This window comes from Bubalus bubalis, chromosome 8 (assembly GCF_019923935.1).
Source record: "Bubalus bubalis isolate 160015118507 breed Murrah chromosome 8, NDDB_SH_1, whole genome shotgun sequence".
NCBI classification, from domain to species: Eukaryota; Metazoa; Chordata; class Mammalia; order Artiodactyla; family Bovidae; genus Bubalus; species Bubalus bubalis.
This window is the reverse complement of record NC_059164.1, coordinates 64,951,990-64,957,764: the sequence shown is the minus strand read 5'-3', so window position 1 is coordinate 64,957,764 and position 5,775 is coordinate 64,951,990. Positions and strand designations below refer to the sequence as shown.

At 53.5% G+C, this 5,775-nt stretch overlaps 1 long non-coding RNA gene across 1 annotated transcript; it reads left to right on the top strand.

The window, feature by feature from the left end:
* The first annotated feature begins 586 nt into the window (after positions 1–586).
* On the top strand, positions 587–2,257 carry LOC123334736. Its single transcript, XR_006552817.1, has 2 exons — positions 587–1,485; positions 1,939–2,257. It is a non-coding gene; the product is annotated as an uncharacterized LOC123334736 (long non-coding RNA).
* The last annotated feature ends 3,518 nt before the right edge of the window (positions 2,258–5,775 follow it).

Sequence of the window (5,775 nt, the reverse complement as noted above, 5' to 3'; positions counted from 1 at the left end):
TCCCTGGCTTGCGCAATTCCTTATGGTCAGAAAAGAGAAACAAAATGCCTTTCTAATGTAAATGAGGGACAGGACTAGTTGGATTAGATCAGAATAGGAGTGATCTATGTAGAAGAGGCTAATTCTTAACTAGGTTTTTGATTTGGGCAATTAGGTCATTTACAAGGACTGAGAATGCAGAGATAGCTGGATTTTGGACTGGCTGACTGCCAAGTATCTGTGAGGCATCAATGTGCAGATGCCCAATAGATAGTTGGATAGATAAGAGTGGGGCTCAAATGATGGATTTGTTCTCATTGGTAAATAGATTGGGAAACAGGGCGGTGCTCAATGGGGTGGGCTTGGGTGCACAGTAGGAGTATCAGAGTCCATGGGGGACATCTCTACCCCCTCCCACAGAGACCCTGCTATGACTAAAAGTGCTGCTGCAGAGTGAGAAGAGGGTGGGGACATAGCCCAGGGCCACCATCATTTAATGGGGGAGCAGAGGAGGAGTGGCAATGGGTGTGGTTAAGGAAGTTCAGGGTCAGAGTCATAGGTGTCTGTGTTGCCAAGGGGAGTGCAGTGAGGTGTGGGTTATAGCATGGGGTCACCTGACGGCAGAGCCCATGTTCCAGAAGCCAAGTCATTCCTGCTGTGGCTGGCTCCCACTGGTTCTGCAAATTGTCCTGGAAGGAATGTGGGGTGCACTACTGTGGGCCCCCAAAGCCCCAGGGATGCCCCCCATCTTGTGCTCACGGGAAGAGGGAGCTGACTAGCCAGCATCTCTCCCTCTCCTAGCCCATTTGTCCCGGGTCTCGGCCATCTGTCCTCTCGGCCCTCCTAGTCCCTTTCCTCCCTGCCTCACGCTTTCAGAGCCAGAAAACTAGGCCACCCCGGGCCTGAGTGTGTTACCAGTTCCTGCATCCCACTCCGGGGCCCCAGAGCTTCCCCTTTCCAAGGGGGCAGAAGTACCACGCAGACTGAACCCGAATTTTATGCTGCAGTTCTGACCTCCTATGGCATGAATTAAGCCATTTCTGGTCTCGTGAGGGAGTGAATAGACTTTGCGGGCAGGCATAGGCTGGACCCAGTTCTGAGGTGACGAAATATACTAGTAAGTTGGCCACTGGGACCCTGGCTGGGAAAGTGGATGGTCTCTGCCACCCGCCCCATGGCTGAGGGAGGCAGCCAGCACCAGGGGTGTTGGGCAGCTGAAGGCACAGCTCCTGAGGTCTGCATAGGGGGAGCCTGGCGGTCTGGGCAGCGGCTGAGTCATCTCTGAAGCTGCCGTAGCTGGAACATCCAGTGCCCAGTGGTGGACAGGAGCGTATCTGGGCCACCCGCTGCCGGCCTGTGTCTGACGTGATCTCCTGGAAGAGACTGTGTCCCTGGCACTGGTCTGCAGCATGGAGGCCTTGCAGAGCTTGGCGGAGGTGGTGAGGAGGCCCCTGAAACCTGTGGCCCAGGACCAACACACAAGGACTTGGGTCTTAGAGGCACAGGGTGAGTTCTCATCCAAAGAGATCCAAAGTCCCTTTGCTTCTATTTCAGCAACCCCTGCCAGATAGCTCCAAACTATAGCTCCTTCCCTAAGGGACACTCATATCTCCCGCCCTGGGCTAAACAAGATCAGAAATACCTACCTATGCCCAGAATGGAGGCTTGCTGTGGGTAGGTGGTCTGGCAACATGGAGAGAGGTCGAGAGCTTTAAATATGGAGACTTGGAGAATGTCTTGCATGGTGTGGGTTTTCAAACATTTTTAGCAGCGGCTCAAGTATATGAAAGTAGTCACAGTGACTGCCCTGGGGGGTGAGGGGCTGGGGTCCCTGTTGACCCCACAGCAGCCCCTGGAGTGTCTCTGGTTAACACCTGCAACTCCAGGTAGCACAGTCTGAAAAGCTGTATGTATCAGCTTCAATCTCTACATGATATATTCAGCCTCCCTGGTTTACAGATAGGCACGCTGAGACTTGAGGAGGAGGAACGATCTACATGAGGTTGTTTGTGGCAAAGCCGAGGACATGAACCCCAGTTCCTGCATCCCAGCCTGGGGCCTCCCAGCTGCCTGAGAGAACTCCATCTTCCTGACTGCTGATTGGATTCCAACAGCTCTGTTTTAAAGAATAATTTTATTGTCCTAATTATGCATCTCAATATTCTAAACCATCTTACATCTGCTTTGGAAGCAGGCAGAGTGAAGGTCGTCAATGCATATGTAAAATCATTATGTTCCTTTTTTTCCCCCTTGGGAAGAAATAAAAGGATGAATCTGGTCCCTGCCCTTGATAAGCTCACAGTCTGGGTGGGGTGTTGGGGGAGAGAGGGTGGCAGACTCTGGGTTCACCCTCAGAAGCTGCAGACAGACTGGGGAGGGGGGCAGTATGGCAGACACCACCAGGGCATCATTCTGGCTAGCTGCAGAGCAGAGGCATATTCATAGTTCCTGTGTCTTTGGCCTGAATTCTATTAAGAATGTGGATTCTGCCACTTAACAGCTATGACCTCAGACAAGTTTGCTCACATCTTTGTGCCTCAGTTTCCTCATCTGAGTGTAAAGATTATAAAAGCACAAACCTCAAAGAGCTATTATGAAATTTATCATATATCAGTTCATGCAAAACACTTAGCACTGCACTTGGCAGGTGGTAAATGCTGCTAACAGTCAGCTGATGATGGTGATATGACTGGGTTCCCGCGGGCTCAGGTGGGGCATCTACCCGGAAGGAGGGACTGTGGGGTGAGCTGTCCCAGGGGCGGCACTTCTCGCCCGAGGCTTGGTCATTAGAACCTTGACTGACTATAGAGGAAAGTGTGCTGGCCCCAGAAGCAAGAGGCTTGGAACTCAGATCCTTACTCTGCCACTGGGGCAGGTCTGTTTCTTTCCTGAGCCTCAGTTTTTGCATCTGTAAGATGGGGAGCATTATACCAAAGACACCACATGGTGCTGTGAGTGTTAGACCAATGTGTGAAATGCTTGTCACTTTACCTGGCATGCTGGAAGGGGCATTTGGAAAATATTAGCTCCCCTCCCAAAGAGAACAGGGAGGAGAACCCCGGGTAGTGCATCACACAAGGCTCCTCTCCAGAGTTTGGGGAGAAGCTGGCAGTGGCAGTACCGGGACTAGTAGAGATGAGCAAGTGGGGAAATCCGGTGAGACTTGGGAAACTTTCATTTTCATTCACTGAGCACCTGGACAAGAACTGTGTCTGGCCCCTGGGCTGGGTCCTGGGCAGATATAATCTCCGCCTACGGGAGCTCCCGGCCTGGAGGAAGCCGGGTGAAGACGTCTCCTTAACTGAATACCATGTCAAGTGAAGCTATTAATGGGGGCTGAGGGCCCTTTAAGCTGGAGATGGTGGAGGTTTTGTTTTGTTTTGGTTGGTTGGGGTTTGAGAGACAGCTTTGATAGAAGACATTTTGGTAGGACAGGTAGGTTGGCGGGCATGCCAGGCGCAGGGAGCTCGTGGGAAAGGGGAGGGGTGGGAAATTATGAAGGGTGTATGGTAGACTGAATGAAGGTCTAAATTGCGAAGTTTTCTTCCCCAAAAGGAGGCAAGCCTGAAACTCTGCTCCATCCCCACCAGTTACTTAGATCACCCTATTCAACCGGATCAGAATTCTTCCTGGAGGAATTTCTTAATATACAGACCAAAGTTGTAGGACTGCACAGGGGAATATGGACTGCAAGTTCATCATAGGCCTTGGGAGGGTCCAAAGAAGGCTGTGGTGAGCCTGGGTAGAGTCAGCCTAGGCCTGGAAGTCTTCTTGGAGGAGGTACTATATATGGAAACCTGCCCTTGTGTCAGGAGAAAACCAAGCTAAACAGATGATCATTTACTTCGTACTGCATATCAGAGCTGAGAGTTTCCCTCAGATTACTTCTCACTAAGAAGACAGGCCTCTTTTCAGGCATGGCAGTTCTGTTTTCCCCAGATGAGGATAATCAGCTTGTTTGGGAGTCAGGCTGACAGCTCAGGCAGCAGGCAGGGGCTGGGGGCGGGAGGCCCTGGGCTGCAGGCAGCTCTGAGGGAACCAAATGCTGCTGCTGTCTGGGTAACAACCCAGGGCAGGAGGGGATTTCTGTTTGCACCACGGAGGAGTAGGCTGCAGGGCAACAAGCTCAGTTATGTGAACCCCAGAGCCTGCCTGGCCGTCTCCTGCCTGAGTCCTGCCACCCCTTCCTCCAAGAAAAGACATCCATCAAGATCTATTCTTGGAGCTATGCCAGGTCTTTTCAGATCTCTTGCAGAGAAAGACCTGATGCCCCCTCTCCCTCCCCCTTCTCTGGGAAGACATCCGTTGCTGATGGCCCCACCCATGTGCCCGCACAACCCTGAGAGGCCCAGCCTCAGACTCCAGCCCAGAAAGGAATTTTCATGGACCCATGTACTGGGGGGCAAGAGGGGCACCTGCCAGCCTTGGGGTTTCCATGGGCAGGCCATGGATGAGCCACTCTTCTGCCTGAGGGTCAGCTCTAAGCCCTTGTCCTGCTCGGCACAGCTAAGCACTTAACTGGAGAGCTTGAGTACTGAACACAGCAGGGCTGAGGATGGCTATCTTAGAATCACCTTCAGCAAAACAACCATATGTACCCTGAGCATGGCAACCTCGACCTCATCTCTGCAGGTCTGTGGGAGGCCCCATAGCTGCTTCACCAGCTTTAAGGAGGCAAACCTGGACATACAGCCTTTCTCAGAGGCTTGCACTTTCCCCTCAACCCAACATACCCTTTGATTTCCTCCTGTGTGGAAGGAAGGGGGTGGACTTGACTGGCTCCAAGGTCCCGCTGCCCCCATCTCACTACCCCTTCTCTGGCTCCCCTCTCAGGGCCCAGCTTCTATCTCTCAGTGTTTGCATATTCACTTCCAGGGCATCCAGAGCTGGAGGATTTCCTCAGACTCTGTGGGTGCACATGCCGGCGGCCCCAGGGAGCGAGGTTTAGTGGGGACCTTTAACAAAGCCTGATGTCTTTCCTGAGGATGCAGATGGGAGACCTGGCCATGGAAACCACTCCGCCCCCTGGCTGTGTGTTGCTGGGTTGTGGCCCCTGGAGGTCTGTAGAGTCCAAGCCTGAGGGGCAGGGCCCCTTGCTCTGTCCTGGTTCTCCCACCAGTGAGCCTCAGCGTGTCAACCTGTCAGGTCCTCCACCGTCAGCGCCTCAGTTTCCCCATCTGCCTCCTGCATATGGAGGAGGGACCTGCATGGCTTCCTTCCGGCCGTGGCCCCCTGGAGAGGTACCTCTGGGACCAGCAGCCATCGGCCCTCGGTAGCCGCGTGAAGCAACTCTCCTTCTCTGTGGTCTCCAAGGCAACACCGAGCTGCCTGCCAAGCTCGCTGCCGAGGGTTGGCTCTCTGCACACATCTTTAGTGCCTCACTGAGATGGCTGATGGCAGGAGCCAGGGCGAGGCCCAGCCTCCCCAGCTGTCACAGGAGCAAATCGGACAAAGGCTGAGCGGGGTCGAGAGGGGTGGTGCCGGGGCAGGGGGCCTGGGAAAGCGACTCAGAGGCTGGGCTACCCTCCGCCTACCTCATCCTCTTAACACTGCCCTCTCAGTGACCCCTGCTTTCTAGAACACTCCATCTGGAATCTCAGTTTCCCCATATATCAAAGGGGTGGAGGCCAATCTGTAGCCCTTCATACATTAATGGCCTGAGACAAGAGCCCAGTTGGGATATCAGAGGTCTAGGTAATGGGCCTTGAACAGTCTTTGGACAGCTGCCCCAGCAGGACATCAGAGGGTGTATCTCTCCATGGCATTTACTACACAAAGTCTCCAGGAGCATTTGCT